The sequence below is a fragment of the Protopterus annectens genome, chromosome 6.part0 (assembly GCF_019279795.1).
Source record: "Protopterus annectens isolate FY-2018-M chromosome 6.part0, PAN1.0, whole genome shotgun sequence".
Taxonomy (NCBI): Eukaryota; Metazoa; Chordata; order Ceratodontiformes; family Protopteridae; genus Protopterus; species Protopterus annectens.
This window is the reverse complement of record NC_056737.1, coordinates 1,940,428,749-1,940,449,390: the sequence shown is the minus strand read 5'-3', so window position 1 is coordinate 1,940,449,390 and position 20,642 is coordinate 1,940,428,749. Positions and strand designations below refer to the sequence as shown.

At 43.0% G+C, this 20,642-nt stretch overlaps 1 protein-coding gene across 3 annotated transcripts in view; it reads left to right on the top strand.

Annotated features, from left to right (window-relative positions):
* Positions 1-20,642, top strand: part of DNAJC10 (DnaJ heat shock protein family (Hsp40) member C10) — a 646,899-nt gene that overhangs the window by 586,972 nt on the left and 39,285 nt on the right. The gene's annotated exons all lie outside the window — the stretch shown is intronic.

Below are 20,642 nucleotides of genomic sequence, written 5' to 3'. Positions count from 1 at the left end.
CTTGTTCTAGGATTTCTGGAAGAGTCGCTGATGATGGACCGCTTAGGGAAGCGGGTTTATGCATCAGCAACATTTTCCATTAGGGTGCTGAACTACCTGGCCAGTGTCACGAGACTCCAGCTTGACCTGGTCAAGGAGCTAGCTAAGTCTCCCCCTAAGTCCATGTCGCAGGAGGACAGGGACTTGTTCTCCGTGAGGATAGCCACTTTGAAAGCAGTCTCCAACACGTCCATGCGACTCCTCTCACATGCTACTGAAGGAATGGCTAGGGCGGCTGGGTCCGGCGTGTCCATGAGGCACAATGCCTGGCGCAGACTGTCAGTTTTCAGTACCTTTCAAGGCGTCTTTTGCCAATGCCCCTTATGACGGCTCTACTCTCTTTGGTAAGACCGTCAAAGAGACTTTAGTCCAGAGTGAGAAGGATGGGAAGACACGGTCTGCCATCAGAATCTGCTTCTCAAACCCTCAAAGATCTTTTTCCCGGAATCAGAGAGGGCAAAAGAAGATGTGGTTCTGGAAGTTACAGTATTCCTGGGACACTCAGGGCTCTTCTTCCTCCAGAGGCAGAGGGGGACAGAATGGACACCGGCCCAGAGACAGAGGGGGTCCTAGGAATTTTGGGTCTCGAGAAACTTTTTCGGACAGGCCCGGACAGCAACCCTGAGGGATACTGCTCTACTCTGCAGACAGTTGTGGGATGATTGTTATTGCAGATGAAAATTGCCAGCACCAAGTACAGTGTAAAGCATCAAAAACCATCCAAAGGCTGATATGTAAAGTATATAAACTTTAATTATAATAAACACCCAGACTGGTTTCAGCCAGCAGGCTTTCCTCAGTATCCCACTGAGGAAAGCCTGCTGGCTGAAACCGGTCTGGGTGTTTATTATAATTAAAGTTTATATACTTTACATATCAGCCTTTGGATGGTTTTTGATGCTTTACACTGAACTTGATGCTGGCAATTTTCGTCTACTTTGTTTTCTGCCTTGCATTTGGGTCTTACTTGCAGAGTATCTCTTCTTGGCCATGATTGTTATTGCACCTGGTGGCATGGGAGTCCGTAACGTCAGACCGCTGGATGCTTCAGATCATATCCAGAGGATACTCTATCCCCTTTGTGGTTCATCCCAAACACCTCCGGATGTACCACCCATGCAAAGGGAGGCAGCAGCACAGGGAATTTCCAAGCTGCTAGAAAAACGAGCCATCAAACCCGTCCCCCTAGATCAGTCCAGATCAGGCTTCTACTCCAGGTTCTTTTTGGTGCCAAAAAAACGGGGGACTTAAGGCCCATTCTGGATCTATCTACCTTGAACCTGTCAGTTGCCAAAGAAAAATTCCGGATGGTCACACTACAGTCCATCATGCCGTACCTGCAAGAGAGTGACTGGATGTGCTCGTTAGACCTCCAGGATGCCTACTATCACATAAAGATGCACAGAAGCTCCAGGAGGTTCCTCCACTTCTGGCTAGGAGTTAATCATTACCAATTTTGAGCCCTACCCTTTGGTCTCACCACAGCCCCCGGGGTGTTCATCAAAGTGATAGCAGTAGTTGCAGCTCACCTGAGGCTTCTGGGGATTCAGGTCTATCCATACCTGGATGATTGGCTCCTCACTGCTCCCACCAGGTGTCTACTTTCTCAAACCAGGGATTATTTCTTAAAGCTTGCTCTGCATTTGGGGATCACAATCAACGCATCCAAATCACTTCTAAATCCTGTCCAGGTAATAGACTACATTGAGGCAAGGATAGACACCTTACAATGCAAAATCTTCCTGACCTCGGAGAGAGTAAAAACCTGAGGATGCATGTCTCTCTCATCTACCATTCTCATATCATTAGAGATGAGGGCAGTCCTTTTGGTGCTGCAGGCCCTTCATGCCTTTTTTCCTCTGAGAACCATTGCAATTCAATCAGACAACATGTCAGTGGTCTGGTACATCAACAAACAGGGAGGGACCAGATTTTACCCCCTTTGTCATGAGGCCATGAGAGTGTGGGAATGGGCGATCTCCACCGGTCATTTTCTCATAGCAACGCACATTCCGGGATGGTCCAACATTCTAGCATACAGGTTAAGTCGGACTATTCTGATGCCTTATGAGTGACCTCTGAATCTTTCAGTAGAGGAGCAGATCTTCCTGGAGTGGGGTCAGCCTTCTTGCAATCTCTTCGCATCTCCTTCCAACGTGAAGTGCAGCGAGTTTTTCGCTCTGAACTCCTTGCCTGGGGAGTCTCCCAGAGATGCTCTAGTCCATGCTTGGCCTCCCGGTCTTTTGTATGCTTAACCCTCCAGTACCTCTTATTCTGAGGTTTCTACAGAAAGCTCATCGACTGGGGAGCAAAGTGATCCTCATTGCCCCATTTTGGCCTCTCCAGGTATGGTTTCCCTTCCTTTGGTCTCACCTTCTGGCTCTGCCCTGGATCTTGAATCCAATTCAGGATCTGATTTCACACCCATCAGGGGTTCCTCATCTGAATCTGGACAGTTTGAAGCTCACAGTTTGGCTGCTCCAGTTCCCATGATTGCTAGGACTCCTGGATTACCCTCTTCAGTTAGGTCTATTCTGGTGGCTGCCCATAAGTCTTCAACCAGGAAGGTTTACCGCAGCAAATGGAAATTTTTTTTTTTTTTTTTTTTTTAGGCTTCTCAAAGGAGTTTAGACCCCTTCCCGGCTCCTATTTCTGCCAGTCTTGATTTCCTAGCCAATATTTTTCAACAGAGAGCTAGTTCTTCTACTATCAAAGTTCAGTTGGCTGCCATTACTCATTTTCATGTGGTTGAGAATTCTGCCTCACTGGCCTCCTCCAGACTGTGTAAAGCCTTTATCAAAGGGACATTTCTGTTACGCCCCCCCAGTCAAGGATCCTGGTCCCCCATGGGACATTACTATGGTTCTTCAAGCTTTGGTCGCTCTGCCTTTTGAACCTGCTGCAACCACAGATCTAAAATTGTTATCTTGGAAAACATCATTTCTGGTAGCTATCACTTCTGCTAAAAGGGTTTCAGAACTGCAAGCTTTGTCCATCAAAGATCCGTATATGACTTTCCATAAAGATAGGGTTTCCCTTCGGACCAATCCGTCCTTTCTTCCTAAGGTGGCATCACAAGTTAATGTCAATCAAACCATTAATTTACATGTCTTCTTTCCTAACTTTGCTAACAAAATGGAATACAAACTCCACTTATCGGATGTTCATAGACAGTTACGATTTTATTTACACAGGACCAAAAACTTCCATAAATCTGATCAGCTGTTCGGGTAAACTTATCTCCAAGGTCACTATTGCTAGGTGGATTTCCTCATGCAGCCTTCAGGTCTATAAGGACAAATGTATGTATCCTCTGGGTCAGGTGGAAGCTCATTCCACTAGGTCCATGACTACTTCTGCGGCCTTTTGGTCTAGAGTCTCATTGGATGATATTTGTTCTGCAGCTACTTGGTCCTCATCTCATACCCTTATTTCTCACTACAAATTGGATTTGACTTCTAGAAGGAGAGGGTCATTTGGTTCCGTGGTGCTCCAGAATATCCTTCCATGAGGGCCACCCAGGAGTTTAGTAGCTGGGGACTCTGTCCCACAGCTTGGAGACCAAATGAAGTAAACTACTTCAGATAAAGAAGTTATGTACTCACCATAACGTTCCATCTGAGTAGTTCTACTTCATTTGTCTTCGACCGTCCTCCACTCCTTCCCCCTGATCTTGTCATATGAACAGCCTGCAGGCTGCAGTTGTAGGTCATAAAATATTTTTCAGTTTGGGTTATCAGTATAAGGGTCAGCAAACTCGATCTGGGGGTTGGAAGGTAGTGGAGGTGTATTATGGGTAAGGGGAGGAGCTTGGAGCTCTAAGCAGATGCTAGTGAAATTGCCGGCTCAGATCTGATACAGATCCGTTATCCCACCGGTTGAAGACAAATGTAGTAGAACTACTCAGATGGAACGCTATGGTGAGTACATAACTTGTTTTTTACTGCAATCAAGGGAGAAAATGTAACATGCAAATATGTGTATAAACTGTGTTGTTAACACTGTCAAATTTGAATGAAGATTTTGTGATTTTAAAAAAGGGAGAGCACTATGAAAAAAAATTGGGGTACAAATGAGCCCAGATTTCCATTCAAGGAGCGAAGATCCTCTAGATATGTAGGTGGCATTAATGCACCTAGAGTGGAGAGTTTTCTTTTTGTAATGTTAACCTTCTTTAGGCTAGGTCAGCAGCTACCAAAGAAAGGTCATTGCCTGTTGTAATGGGTTTACAGAGGGAGCAACTAAAAAAAGAGCAAGTCTTCATCTTGGGGCCTTGTTCTTTATTGAGATAAATTACCTGTTTGGCCCGAGAACTTTTTCATTGGGGGAATTTCATCAGTGGTTGGGTTAAGTTTAAAACTAAATTGAGTTTAGAGTAAGGGTGGACATAAAGTAAGTAGCTGCAGGTGGCACAATGTTCAGAGACAATAGATGTCCCAGGTTAGTGGTCATATATAGCCCAGGCTCTGGGAGGTAACAGCAGGATATTTGATGGATAGATGGTCACAATAATGAAAGGAAGGATGCAGGTAGATGACAGTTGGAAATGTAATGGATGGCCACAATCTGACTGGTGCCTCAGGTATTTGGGGGGGGGGGGGGTTGCAGGTTGGCCATGGCTCTTTCCTGGCTTGTATGGTGACAAGTATCATTGTCAGCTGACTGGGTCATCATCATCAGTCAAACATATTTTCAGAGTGGTTAAACTTCATTAAAGATGAGTTTTGAGTAACTTTAGCTTATTTTTTTATGTTATTAGGTATAGGTCTGAGATTAGTAGTGCTAGGGCTTGAAGTTGGGGGAGGGGTATTGTGCCTCCAAATACCAAATATAAATCAGTCAATGTGTCTAGTAAAATATTTCCTTTGCAGCAACTTTCTTCTGTCCCAGTTCTGCAGATACATTTTTGAAGTGTGGAACTTCCTTAAGGAACGTTTCAGGCATAAGAAGGATTTTATTAACTTTCCCTTGTAAAGTTTCTAGCACAGTGTGCAACAAAGTAATGTCTTTATACAGTGTAAAGCCCTCATACAAGCTGGCTGTCTGAATTAGATTCAGGTAATGTTTTCTACTTGCACATTTTCATTATCCCCCCTAAACTGTCAGAACAGAGAAAATCTGGGGAATAGACGGGGGATTCTTGATGACCTTTTAACTTTCTTTCTTCTTTTGCTGCTGATACTCAGAGTGATTTTTTTTTTTGTGGGATATGTAGAAGGCATTTATTTTTTACTACCTTCATGTAGGTTTTTATTTCAGTAAAACATTCTATAGTAAAGCAATACATTTTCCTTCACATGTCATACATTAATCATAACGTACTAGTCAGACTACATGGTATAGGAATGCAGTGATAGCCATTGTCATAAAGTAGGCAGCCATGGGAATTACTTGAACAGCACATTTTGACCAATCTTCATCAGAAGATGAGGACCACTCAAATGTGTACACTTCTTAAGGGTGATTAAAATTTATTTAAAAAAAATGTTGAAGTCCTTCCATGAAGCTAGTATAAGAATACAAGTAAGTAGATACAGTGCATTGGAAAAGTATTTGCTCCCTTCCTGATTTCTTATTTTGTTTTGCATGTTTGTCACACCTAAATGTTTCAGATCATCAAACACATGCAAATATTAGACAAAGATAACCCAAGTGAACACAAAATGCAGTTTTAAGTGATGATTTTATTTATTAAGGGAAAAAAACTATCCAAACCTACATGGCTCTATGTGAATAATTGCCCCCTAAACCTAATAACTGGTTGTGCCACCCTTAGCAGCAACAGCTGCAATCAAACGTTTACAATAACTGGCAATGAGTCTTTCACATTGCTGTTGAGGAATTGTGGCCCACTCCTCTTTGCAGAATTGATTTAATTCAGCCATATTGGAGGGTTTCCAAGCATGAACCGTCTTTTCAAGGTCATGCCACAGCATCTCAATTGGATTCAAGTCCAGACTTTGGCTAGGCCATTCCAGAACCTTCATTTTGTTTTTTTTAAGCCACTCAGAGGTGGACCTGCTGGTATGTTTTGGATCATCTGCTGCAGAACCCAAGTGTGCTTCAGCTTGAGGTCACGAACTGATGGCCAGACATTCTCCTTCAGGATTTTTTGGTAGAGAGAAGAATTCATGGTTCCAGCAATCACAGCAAGTCGTCCAGGTCCAGAAGCAGCAAAGCAGCCCCAGACCATCCACTACCACCACAATGTTTGACTGCTGGCATGATATTCTTTTTCAGAAATGCTGTGTTACTTTTACGCCAGATGTAACGGGACACACACCTCCCAAAAAGTTCAACTTTTGTTTAGTCAGTCCACAGAATATTTTCCAAAAGTCTTGGGGATCATCAAAATGTTTTTTGGCAAAAGTGAGATGCGCCTTTATGTTCTTTTTGGTCAGCAGTGGTTTTCACCTTGGATGCCATTTTTGCCCAGTCTATTTCTTATGGTTGTGTCATAAACACTGACCTTAACTGAGGCAAGTGAGGCCTGCAGTTCTTTAGATGTTGTTCTGGGTTCTTTTGTGACCTCTTTGATGAGTCGTTGCTGCGCTGTTGGGGTAATTTTTGTAGGCCGGACACTCCTGGGAAGATTCACCACTGTTCCATGTTTTATCCATTTGTGGATAATGGCTTTCACCGTGGTTCGCTGGAGTCTCAAAGCTTTAGAAATGGCTTTGTAACCTTTACCAGACTGATAGATGTCAATTACTTTGTTTCTCATCTGTTCTAGAATTTCTTTAGATTGCGGCATGATGTCTTCCTTTTTGGGATCTTTTGGCCTACTTCACTTTGTCTGACAGGTTCTGTTTAAGTGATCTCTTGATTCAACAGGCCTGGCAGTAATCGGGCCTGGGTGTGGCTAGTGAAATTGAACTCTGCTTTCCCAAAAATGTGATTAACCACAGTTACTTCATGATTTAACAAGGGGGACAATTACTTTTTCACATAGGGCCATGTAGGTTTGGATAGTTATTTTCCTTAATAAATAAAATAATCACTTAAAAACTGCATTTTGTGTTTACTTGGGTTATCTTTGTCTAATATTTGTCTAATATTTAAATTTGTTTGATCTGAAACATTTGTGTGTGACATACATGCAAAAAAATAAGAAATCAGGAAGGGGGCAAATACTTTTTCCATTGCATTGTATTTGTATTTGCATTTAAAGCCCTAGTAGTTAAGGTTAGAGGCAGACGGTACTGTATTGTAATAATTTTGTCACAAATTTTAAGGTGTGGGATAATTAAAAGAAACATACTTTGAAGAAAAGAATAGAGGACCCGATTCCAAAAGACTTTCTGTCAGTGTAAGTGACTTAATTCAGTGCAATACATCAGAGTAAACCACTTACACCGAGAACAAGTCTTTAGGAATCTGGTAGCAATGTAGGCCTGTTTTTTAGGTGAGCCTTAAATCAGACCAAGTCATTTACACCAAGACCATGTCCTGCGGAATCTGGGCAAGCATACATTGGAATAAGTCACTTACACTGAGAGCAAGCCTTTTGGAAACTGGCCCATAATTTGTTAAAAATGGGTAGATGATTCAATAATATACATTCAAGTGAGTAAACTATATTCCAAGTGAGTAATTAATGCATTATGTATTTGATCAAGAAATGGAAATTATTTTGAATTGTGGCAGTAAGTACAATGTTCTATGTTGGTAAAATAATCAAATGACTGAATAGACCTTATCTTGTATATGAAAGACATATTTTTCTTACAGTTGTGCAAGAGTAAAAAAATTAATTACAAGCATACTATGTTGCAGGGTGTTCTTAGATCCAACAAATACAATAATATTTTTATAAAGATCAGGTATTGGTTGAAAGTATATATATATATATATATATATATATATATATATATATATATATATATATATATATATATATATTGTTTTATTAGTTAATAAATTATTTTAAATTATGATCTTCCTTCATTTCTGCAGCTTTTATAATAACTGATGTACATAACTTCTTTATCTGATCCTATCTCGCCTACATTCATTACTGACGGGTTCTCGGCTCCGACTCGGCCACTATAACTAGCATGAAGTCACTCATTGGCTGGGCTAACCCTGTATCCCAGGATGGATCATGCCCAAACCCCCAGATCTCATTTGCCGCTCCTAGAGTAACGACGTGGTCTCGACTTGGCTGTGGCTAAGTGCCCTCTCTTTGTTTTTTCAACTATAGCTTTGAGTATTATTATATCAAAAGCTATTCTAATAGCTACGTTGTCTGTTGTACCCTTGGTTGTGTCTGATTGTGTTTGTGGTTGGTAATCCTTCTGTTTGGCGGGCTAGGCCCATTTGAGTTAGAGGGCCTTTGCCCTATCTTGAGTGGTTACTGTACGGGCGGTTAAGTTAGAGCCTTCCCCCCCTCCCTACCTTGTGTTGCGAGTGTGCTTGTGATTGTGTATTTTTGAATATTGTTGCTGCTTGTGGATTGTGTTCCTTATGTCGGGCAAGGAACCAAAAGAACATAAGCCATCTGGCTTTAAGAAATGCGCTAAATGTGCTTACAAAATGTCGCTAACTGACGGACACGCCAACTGTGTATATTGTCTCGGTGCCATACACTTGCAGGAATCCTGCAGTGTGTGTCATGCTTTCTCTGCCAGGGTGTTACAGGAGAGAAAAAATAAACTTATCCTCAAGGGTTTGATTAAACCCTCCTTTGAGGAAACGTTGGCATCCTCTCCTCCCTCTGAGAAACCCAGATCCAAGTCAGAAATGAAGTCTCCGGCTCCATCTAGTTCTTCGGAGCCTCCGGAGAAAAGATCTAAAACTACTTCTCCTTCCTCGGCTCCACTGGTCTCGGAGCCGCAGGAAGCATCATCCAAGGCTATGTCTCCTTCCTCTGCTCCACTGGTCTCAGAGCCGCAGGAAGTATTGTCTATTGTGGGGTTGGCTTCTTCGACTCCGCGGTCGTCGGCACCGAAGGAGGTTGAAGTGGTTCTCGAGCCTACTTCGGCTCCGATCCTTTTGGAGCCGATTCAGAGCCGTTCCCCTACCTTTGTCTCTGTTCCGACAGAGAAGGTTTCTCAGCGCCCGTCTGTCTCCTCCAAGTCCTCCAGGCTCTCGGATTCGGATGTCGATAGAGTGGTCCAGAGGCTCCTCCAGTCGCCAGTGTTAACGCAATTATTTTCGGCTCCAGCCCAGTCGGCTCCGGAGCCAGCTACTATATCAGTTCAGTTTCTTCCTCCTCCGACAACCTTGGTGTCGTCAGAGCCGGTGTCTGCTGAATCGAGTGAAGTCCCTGGGTCGGCTCCGAAACCTCCTGCGAGTCTTTCGGATCCGACATCGGCTCCAACCTTTTCCATTCCGTCTACAGGTTTCGGTACTCTGGTGTCCTGAGTCGGACCCGAGGGGGATACATCGGGGCTTCAGACTGCAGCTGTGAGTCTCCCCTTGGTGCTTCGGCTAGGGGTACCTCGACTCCAGTCATGGTCTCGGAGGTGGGTTTTTCGTCCGATTCTGGTGGACCTGCCTTCAAGGCTATGAGGAGTGCGCTGGCCAAGTCCATCGTGACTGCACCTGTATCAGCAACTCCTTCCCTAGACGCTGCGACTAGAGCTTCTGGTGCCCCCTAATCTCTGGACAGCGGGGCTCCCCAGCTTGAGGATACCTCCATGTGTGGTCCCCTACTTTCTGAGGGCCCTTCAGTGTCTGTCCCTGAAGAGCCTCCCAGGAAGAAGTTGTGTAAGAGGAAGCACGTAGACTCCCCAGATGAGTCTGTCACCTCGGACACCAACCTCGATGATGCAGAAGGGTCCCCGAAGTCGTCCTCGGATGATGTCTCGTTCTCTGATATCCTGGAGATCTTGAGACAGCGGGGCGACTGGCCTTCCAAAAACCCTTCTGAGGAGGAGTTGGTCTTCCTCAAGGCCTTCGGAGCCCAGCCTTCCGCCTCCTGGGTGTCTCCACCCTTCGATGAATTATTGGATCTTATTTGTCAAAGGGTGTGGGAACACCCTGACTCTGTGGAGCCAGTTCCTTGCCACCCAAATAAGTTTTTATCTGCGCCTCCTGGAAAAGAATTTCTGACCAAGGGAGTACCTGTGGATGCCATGGTGGTGGCATCCGCCACCCAGCAGGACGTGGTGGAGGCTTTTACCTCCATCCATCCTCCTAATAAGGAGTCTAGGAGTATGGATAGGTATGGGAAGCATAACCTGTCTTCAGCGACCTTTACTTTGTGGTCGCTGAATTACTTGTCATTTTACGTGGCTCCAAAGGGATCTCATAAAGGAGTTGGGAGATACCCTGTCGAGTAGCCTGCCTGAGGCGTTGACCCAGTCTGTTAACGCCCAGCTGTCTACCCTTTCTTCCATCGTCAAGTCGTCCATGAGGCTCATATCTTATGCAGCCGAAGGGGCGGGTAGAGCAGCGAGTTCGGGCGTAGCCCTTAGGAGGCAAGCTTGGATGCGTTTGTGTCATTTTGCGGAGGCTTTCAAGTCTTCTTTTACAGACGCCCCATTCGACGGGTCCTCCCTTTTTTGGACCCAAAGTGAAAGACACCCTCACTAGATGTGTGCAGGAGGGTAAGACTTTGCCTGCCGTTGGGGCCCGTTTTTCGCTTCCCACTAGGCCTTATCCCAAGGCTCAGAGGGGAGGGAAAATGTGGTTCAGAAAGTCTCAAAAGTCTTCCCCTGCCCATCAAAGTGACCCCTCCTTCAGGGGCAGAGGAGGGGGGACATTTTAATGGAAGGCGTCGCCCTAGAGGCGGTGGAGGCCCCCGCAATACAGGAGATTGCGAGTCCTTTCGTGGTTCCTCCAACCAGCGTCCCTGAGGGATTACCCGACTGTGCGTCTCCGGAGCCAGTCGTTTTTCGGAGCATCTTCAGGCCCTGGGAGTCCATCACTCAGGATCGATGGGTGCTTCGTATCATCACTGGAGGTTACACCATTCCCCTTTTTTGTTCCCCTCCTCCGTCAAGGAAAGTCCCGGACGTTCCACCCAGTCAATGGGATGAGGCAGCAATAGAGGTTTCAAATCTGCTAGAAAAAGGAGTCATTCAAACAGTCCCCGCAGACCAGATTGGATTAGGAACTTACTCGAAGTTATTTTTGGTGCCAAAAAGAACAGGGGACTTGAGACCCATTCTGGATCTCAGCCGTTTAAACCACTTTGTAAAGAAGTCCAAGTTCCGAATGGTCACTTTGCAATCCATTTTCCCATTGCTGGAAAAAGGAGTATGGATGTGCTCCCTCGACCTCAAGGATGCATATTATCACATCAAGATAAACAAGGCTTCCAGGAATCATTTACACTTCCGGCTGGGAGCCAGTCATTTTCAATTCCAGGCCCTGCCCTTTGGTCTCACCACAGCCCCCAGGGTGTTCACCAAGTGTCTGGCAGTGGTGACAGCTCACCTGAGACGTCTAGGATTCCAGGTGTTTCCTTATCTAGATGACTGGCTCCTCACCGCCCCCACCAGGCATCTACTTGTTCAAGCCACGAGAGCTACTGTTAAATTGGGCCATCTTCTAGGGATTTCATTCAACTGGGAAAAAGTCTGTATTGCTGCCATCACAGCGTGTTGCCTTTATCAGCACAGAGCTAGACTCTGTAGAGATGAGAGCCTTTCTGCTGACAGAGAGAATAAAAGTGTTACAGGTCCAAGTCCTGGCTTTACTACCCCGCAGAAAAGCCCAAGCCAGGATGGTTCTTCAGTTGTTGGGATCAATGGCGGCTACCATTCTCTTAGTTCCGCTGGCCAGGTTACACATGCGAATACTTCAGTGGCTCCTTTCGGCCCAGTGGGCATATCAGGAACGCCCCTTGTCCCATCCAATTCTCATCACGGAGAGATGCCAGCAAGATCTGCGTTGGTGGCTTCTCTCGTCCAATCTGGACCAAGGGAGACCCTTGAGCGCCCCATCCCCTATTGCCACAGTAACCACGGACCCCTCCCAGATAGGGTGGGGGGGGCGTTATCTGGGTGAGACGGTCCAAGGTACGTGGCAAGACCACGAGGTTCACTTGCATATCAGTGTTCTAGAGATGAGAGTGGTGCTTCTAGCGTTGCAGGCACTTCACAGCTCTCTTCCCAGGGGAACTATTGCAATTCTCTCTGACAATATGTCGGTTGTCTGGTATCTGAACAAGCAGGGAGGAACCAAATCCTACCCCCTTTGCAGAGAGGCCATGAGAGTGTGGAATTGGGCGATCGCTTCCCAGGGCTTTCTAGTGACAACGCACAATCCGGGGAAGTCCAATGTGATAGCAGACAGGCTGAGCAGAGCTATTCTGATGCCTCACGAGTGGTCCCTGAATGACAGAGTGGCTGCGCAGATTTTCTCCAAGTGGGGTCTTCCCTGCTGCGACCTCTTTGCCAGTCCCCTGAATGCAAAGTGCAGCAATTTTTTCACTCTGATCCCCCCACAGGGGGAGTCTCCCAGGGATGCTCTAGTCCACACTTGGCCCTCCGGTCTGCTCTACGCCTTCCCGCCAGTCCTTCTGCTACCCAGAGTGATTCAGAAGGCCACCTGCTTGGGAAACAAAATGATTCGGAAGTATGCGGTGGATGGCCCTTGGATTCTGGACCCAGCTCCAGACCTATTGACTCATCATTCAAGACAGCGCCATCCATCCCTACAAACACTCAAGCTCGCTGCCTGGCTCCTCCACTTCCGACCTTAGTCAGACAGCATATTTTTACCCCGGAAGTAGTTCATATTCTGTCTTCCTCCCACAAGTCCTCTACTAGGAAAATATACTCTAGTAAATGGAAGAGATTTGCCATTTGGGCTCAGCAATGTGATCTGGACACCCTTACAGCACCAGTGTCCGCGGTGTTAGATTTCTTAGCCACACTCTTTAGACAAGGTTCAGCTTCCTCCACCATAAAGGTTCAGTTGGCAGCAATCTCCAATTATCATGTTGCACATGAGCCTTCCCTTATGGGTCATAAGCTGTGTAAAGCCTTTCTGAAAGGAGCCTGGCTGCTGCACCCTCCGGTTTCACAACCCGTTTTGCCATGGGATTTAGATGTGGTGCTCAGAGCTTTGACTTCCTCTCCCTTTGAGCCGGCAGCCTCCTGCGAATTGAAATTTCTGTCATGGAAGACTGCCTTCTTGGTAACCATAACTTCAGCCAGAAGAGTATCGGAGCTCCAAGCTCTTTCTGCTAAACTTCCTATTTAATTTTTCATAAGGAAAGAGTATCACTGCGACTTAATCCTTCTTTTCTCCCTAAGGTCTCCTCTGCCCTTCATCTCCACCAGTCTATTGAGCTTCCGGTCTTTTTCCCAAAGTTCTCCAACAAAGCGGAATACAAATTGCACCAGTTGGATGTGCATAGACAACTGAGGTTTTATTTAAATAGGACACACCAGGAGAGAAAATCAGATCAGTTGTTTGTGTCTTTTTCGGACAATAGAATGGGCAGATCTGTAACCAAGGGCACCATAGCTAAGTGGATTAGAGACTGCATCTCATTTATTTATGCATTAGCGGGTAAGGATCTTCCCTTTCCAGTTAGGGCACATTCTACCAGGGCTATGTCAACTTCAGTGGCCTTTCATGCTAGATTATCCATAGATGAGATATGTGCTGCGGCTACTTGGACTTCTCCACATACCTTTATTTCTCATTACAAACTAGATGTGACCACCAGAGGTTGGGCTTCCTTAGGTTCCACAGTGCTCAGGAGTGTTTTCCAGTGAGCCTCCCGGGATTTAGGTGTTAGGGACGCTGTCCCATCAGTAATGAATGTAGGCGAGATAGGATCACATTACATCTTTTAGTTATGTACTTATCATAACGATAGATGTATGTGATCCATCTCGCCTACATTCTTACGTACCCTCCCTCCTTCCCCCTATCTGTTGGACTTGGAGGAAACCTGTATTCTGATTTCTCTGAGGATATTATTTTTTCTCTCCTATTACTTATTTATCCTTGTGGTATGGTGTATGTGGGAGAATCATGTTGGGGCAAACAAGATTTGGGGGTTTGGCATGATGCATCCTGGGATACAGGGTTAGCCCAGCCAATTAGAGACTTTGTGCTAGTTATAGTGGCCGAATTGGAGCAGATTCTTGGCTCCGAACCAGTCAGTAATGAATGTAGGCGAGATGGATCACATACATCTATCGTTATGGTAAGTACATAACTAAAAGTTTTCAGGAGTGGAAATGACCCCAGTATTTTAAATAAAAGATAAAATGGGAGAAAAAAATGAATTGTGATGTAGGTTACACTTTTGCTGGTGTTTTAACATCTGATAATTACTTCATACTTAATTGAGAATGTGTGCATACATGCCATTTTACAATCATATGTATGTGTCTGGGGTCCCTATTAGCATCTCGAATGCTGACAATATCGAATTTGATATTGTCGCATCGAGAATGCCAAAAGGGCAGAACATCGAACTGGTAAACGGAAATCTCCATAAGGGGAGATTTCCGTTTACCTCAATGTAGTGCGGTCACGGAGTTGGTATATTTAAGTAGCGGGGGGTGTGGAGGGTGCACGGGGGCTTGCCCCCTGCCTCTACACCCTTTCATTGTTTTGGGGGGAGGGGTTATTTTTTTATCGGCATTCGAAACTGTAATAGGTCGATCATTTCAGTTCGACATTTAGTGATTCGACCTATTACATTTTCGAAATGCTGATAATAGACCCATGTGTCTGTTTAAGGCTGGCAAATGGTGGCAGGGACCACAGAAGATCAGAGTATAAGGAAGACAAAAAAGATATGCACAACCTGTGTATATGCTGAAAAATATATTTATTTAGGCTACATTGATAAACATTTTAGTAATACAACTTTTCAGTCCTTAGAATACCTTTAAATTCAGGAATGGGTCTGTATGTCAGCCTGGTTTCTTGATTGGTGCACCATATGCAGAGAATTTAACAAGACTGTTTACACCTTGACTTTGCTGCGGTGGTGCAGCGGTTAGCATTGTCGCCTCACAGCAAGAGGTTCTCCGGTTTGATTCTCGGCTGGAGCGCCTTCTGTGTGGAGTATGCATGTCCTCACCGCGGTCGAGTGATGTTTAAAGACATGCAGGTAGGTGCGTGCATGAATGGGTGTGCCTTCTTTGAAGGTTGGGCATCGGGCTGGCACCTCGGCAGTGTAAAAATCCACTGCCAGTCATTAGCGGACCGGACTTCCACTGTGGCGACCCCTAACTGGGAAAAGCCGAAAGACATTAGTTTTTTTTTTATTTACACCTCGACTTCCAGGCTTGCCTTTATGATGCTTCTTGCTGTTTAACAGCTTCTTTAGGAGTAGCACCTTCCCGCTTCTCTGTTTGCAGTTGTAGGCATGACCATAGCCATGGTAGGAAGATGTTTGTGTCCTTCTTTTAATCAAGTTTGTGAAATTTGTGGTAGAAATGAATACCACCCTAAAATGTGTAAAAGCAAAAACAGGTCTGTTCAAAAGAAGTTGCTTGTTGCTGAAGAAATATGAAATTGAACTGCCTGGGTGCTATTGAATCGAAACAAATGATACTTTGAAATATAAAAATGCACCCAGCAGAGTGGGTCTGTATAACTGATTTTTGGAAGGATGAACTGAAAATTAATGAATAGAATGTGGAATTTAAAATTGGGCTCAGAAATTAGAATTGTCCCATCCTATAATCCATTTCCCTTTTTCATCCATTTTTCTATTTCACCCAACCTTCATCTACTAACCACAGATTTATTTCTCACACCATTTTCTTGTGGCCATCATCTCCCTCCACCTCCTCTAGTTGTAACCATTTTTCTGACCTACTGTCGCTCTCCCTTATGTTACTATCTCCTGTTCCACTACTGTTATGCTGCTGAGTACATATCCTTCAAATATTCATTTGTAATTTGTAAATATCCGTTTTTATATTGATTCTCTATACATATGGTCTGTTCTTTTGTGTGTGCATATTCGTTACTGTTCTCTTATATAGCCATATTCCTTTCATTACTAACCAGTCCCCCCTCTCTCTCTATCATCTCTGGCATTCTTTGACAACTTAAACCCCTTTCTCAACTAATAACTCACAATGTCTTGTTTGAGTTCATGTGTTTTCTTTACCTTACCTCACCTTTGCTTCCAGCTTTCCCTCTGTCGTCACTTATTGTAATTTTAAACAAATGAAGCTTAGTACTGTCACTAGACATTCTTACTGTTTCTTTGGTTACTCTATATTATAGTGCATTACACTTGCAACTATGACAACCTTTACAACTCTGTTATGTTATATTGTACTAATATAAAAATCCATAACTTATATTTATATTTGTATATTGTACTGTTTTGCTTCCATGTTGTAGCTTTTCTCCCTGTGCCTCTGAAAACAGTTTACTGCCCAGTTAAACTTTCCCAGTAAACATATGTCAATAAGTAAGGTACTGGTTCAGAGTTTAGAATTTTGTTAGTTGATACCTTTAAAGCTGTGAATCTATTTGGCAGTGAAGATGTTTTATATAGTGTTCACATATTCTTGTGAATAGTAAGTTCAGTTTTAAAAAAGAACAATGTGAAAGTAAGGACAGCATGTGTTCAGGGGAAAAAACTGCAGGTTGTCAGAGACATCTTAGATACTGCACAGAGCCATATCTTTAAAAAACATGGTGATTTATTTATAGTCTTGGGAAGCTTGCAAGAGGAGTGCCATTTACAGATGAAACCTAATGCAGCATTAGTAATACACACTGCCAGTAAAGTAACTTAGCCTTCAAAAGCAAAGTTGAACAGGAACTGAAAGGCACAGAGAGCCAGAAGAAAGGGTAAATGGCATAGCCAGTGTTGTAAATAAAGGTAAGAGTCACATCTGTATTGATCTGCAAGATCTGAATAGATCAGTTGACAGTGAGCATTATCCATTGCTTATGGTTGACATGGTCTTAGATTAGCAAGTGTTCTAACGTTTTTGTCAGTACTGGAGGCACAGCAGGGATTCTAGCAAATAACATTATACAAAGAAAGCTCTAAGTGTTGTGTATTTAATGTGCAGTTAGGAAAGTGCAGATTCCTTAGGCTTCAGTTTGATATTTTGTCAGCACCAAAGATGTATCAAAGAGTTGTTGTCAACATAATTGATTGTATATTAGTGTGGCGTCAGACATAAGAGCACAGCAAGAGTTTGGTATAACTGCTGAATAGATTGAGATAGCATAATTTCAAGCTTGATGAAAGTAAATTTAAAATCAGTGAGACAAGTGTGAAATACTTGGGTTAAATTCTAGCATCAGATGGTTTGGCACCAGAAAAAAAATCTGATCTGTTGTGTAAATGCTAAAACCATAAGATAAAGTGGTATTACAGACATTTCTAGGAGTGATGCAGAGTTTGTCCCCAGGTTAGGACATAAAAGCTGTTAGACCAAGTTGTTACCTGGAAATGAAGCTGTAAATAAAAACAGAATTTTGAAATGCTAAGGAAACAAAATGTAGATGTGTTAGCATTAATTTACTATGACATAAATAAACTAGCTGTTTTGCAAACAGATGCCAGTCAAAATTATATAGAAGTTATGTTCCTGTAAGAGAGTAGACTAGTTGCTTGGGGCGTAATTGCATTTATGAGTGCAGAAAACATATAGAAAAAAAGTGTTAACCCATCAATATTGTATTGTGAGAAATTCTGTGATTATATCTGTGGTAAAGTTCAGGTAGAAATAGATCACAAGCCCTTACAAATCATATTCAGCAAGTCTTTTATACAAGGCACCTTATAGAATGCATAGTGTGCCTCTTAATTTAAAGATGTGTGATCTGAATATGAAATACAGATCAGTCAAGAAAGTAAACACAACAGATATGTTGAGTACAACATACTTAACCGGGGAACCATGAAAAAAATGCCAAAAGAGCAACTAAAAATTAATTGGGTTAATACCATGGTTATCATTGAAAGAAGAGAAAGTGCACCATGAAAGGTTGGCCTGGCCAAAAATCAGTAGTAAGGGAAAAGAGGTTCAGTGTTTGTTTATTTTTTTTATGGAAGAAATAGGTTATGTCTAAGTACTGATAAAATAATGGTTCCCAGTCATCTGAGTAAATCGATTCTTGAAAGGATACAAGTCGCGTATGAGAATAGTGAAGTGCAAAAGGACAGCAAGATACGTAAGCTTTGGGTCTGGAATGTCAACTCAGAACAAGTATTGCAAAGCTATGCTATCTACAGTGCACAGTATAATAACAATCCTAAAGAAGAGATTGTAGCATTCCTAGTTCCATGTTGTCCCTTAAGCAAAGTGTGTGCAGATGTTTAAGTTCAAAGTCATGTAGATTATTATTAATTAAACTGGCCGATACAGAGGTGTCAAAAGCAGGGAAGACCAGGTAGTCCACAGTATACTATTCACAGATTCAGAAGATTTGCGCTTGAGTGAGAAATCAGACATGTAATGACCACTACACACTATCCTCAGCCCTCTGGCCAGTTGAAGACAAGTAAACACTGGCAAATCTCATGAAAAACAGCGAGGATTGTCATCTTGTGGTTATGGAATATAGGAATGCTTCATTGTAAGAACTAGTCTCTCATCAACTGAATTGTTGATGACCAGGTGTTGACAAATAGCTTGCCTACTGCAAACCTGTGGTGCAATATTTGGACTTTATCTTGGAGAAGCCTGCCAGTACAGGCTGAGAAATTGCTCCCTGGCTGGAGAAACAGCCTTCTCCAGATTGAGGAATAGTTTCTGGTGTAAGTCCATTGATGCTGTAGAACATGTGTGCTTTGATCTTGGAGTCAGTAAACTGCCCATTTGAAAATGCTGCAGTTAGACGTCACGCCACAAGAGGCCTGTTTCCATCATGTATTGCTTAGAGAAATATTTTAGTTGTAGACATTTCTGTTATGACCACTTGTTAGTTCACATGTTTACTAAGCAAGATTACTTGTTTTCCTTTCTCACTCCTTTGGCACCTTGGTCTTGAGAGCTTGCACTTTTTGACCTTCTTCCAAATACTCCCTCTGAGTGGAGGTTCTCTTATTGGGATTCTTCTCGGTCATAATTCTTTTGTGAAGGGTCTTTGATGCAGAAGTGACAACTATATTCTTAACGTATCAGTTGGTCTGTGAGGGGAAACTGCCACATTAGGTCTTTATTACCATTGTAATATCTCCTTATGTCTGAATATCCATTTCAGCCAGTGGCTGCTTGTAAAATTCCGTGCAAGTCAGAGAAGTAATATGTTATACAAGTTGTACAGTATACATTTTTTTCTTTTTCAGTTAATTTAGTTCAAACACTATTAACAGCAAAATATTGCTGTTAAAACGTTTGAAAACAATGGTAACAAACTCTTGACAGTTTAGTCAGTGGTATTTTGAATTCAAATGTAAATGAAGTGATTACTGTAATTATGAAATTCAGTGTGTGGCAAATGGTCATCATGTAAAGAATAAAGAAAAATTCTTTGTGGAAACACTGAATTACATTGACCATTTATATGTAATTGGCTATATTTTTCATTCTCCAATTACCTTTTTTTTATCCAGTTCAGGGTCATGGGCTAGGGGGTGGTGCTGTCTGGTCAGTCAGTAGGTGAAAGGCAGAGAAACATCATAGGATACCAATGTGTCACAAGGTGTGCACGCACACACCCACCCACCCACCCCTACAGTTTGGAGGACTCCTGTTTCACCTTCAAAGTGGAGCACCCCACAGATAACCACATTAACACAGAGAGGGCATACTGACTCTTTATAGAAACCACCCAGGTGAGAACCAGGCACTGTGAGGCAGCAAATCTAATTACTGTGCTACTGCACCACCCTGTAAAGCAAAACAAGTACACAAAGTCCAAGAGTAAAATAAACGTGCTGATTAAGTAGATAGAGCATATAATAGTTCTGCTACAGAAACATCAAATGAAGATAAATCTGTCCCAAACTCTTGTATGAAGGCAGTCTGGCACTACTGCACTGCTCTCTAAAAGTCCCAAGACAGTAATCAGAGTTGACGCGCAAAAGAGAACTCCCTCACAGATCACTTTGTATTTTAAGAATGTGTTTTTATTTCAAGACTGAGGAGCAGGAATGATGTTGGATAAATGGTGTGTCAAACCAAATGAGTATTTCTTTAAAGAATAGGTGGTAGAAAAGAAAAACAAGTTATCCAAGGAAGTATTGAAAGCTTGAAGCTGTCAAGAGTTTAAGAATGCAGAAGACAAATGAAATGAGGTTTTCTAGGCACATAATTATTGTCATTAGACCTCTTGATAAAGAGAAATAAAATTAAAATTAATCCTGCAAGCTCATGCGGGAAGATTAGTTGGACCATATACCTTTTTCTGCTAAATCTTTGTACAAGGATGAAAAATTGAACACAAATCAAACTAGTGGTAATAAAGGTAATGGCATGAAACAGATCTTGAACCAAAAATAAACCTAAGGGGACCCACTGACAGCTGTAAAAGAAAATGCAGTCAAGGTAGAACTTGATTTTCACGTACTAAGGGGTGGCAGTATTTGGCCTTGATGTAGAGCATGCTAACTTCTGTGCTTTTCAGTCCCATATTTGCCAATAATTAAATACATTCTTTTATTTCTTACATATTCCATTGTGTATTAATGTTGCTTAGGCTGAGTGATTTCAAAGATTTCAGAGTTATTAGTTCATTGTATTGCATAAACAGGT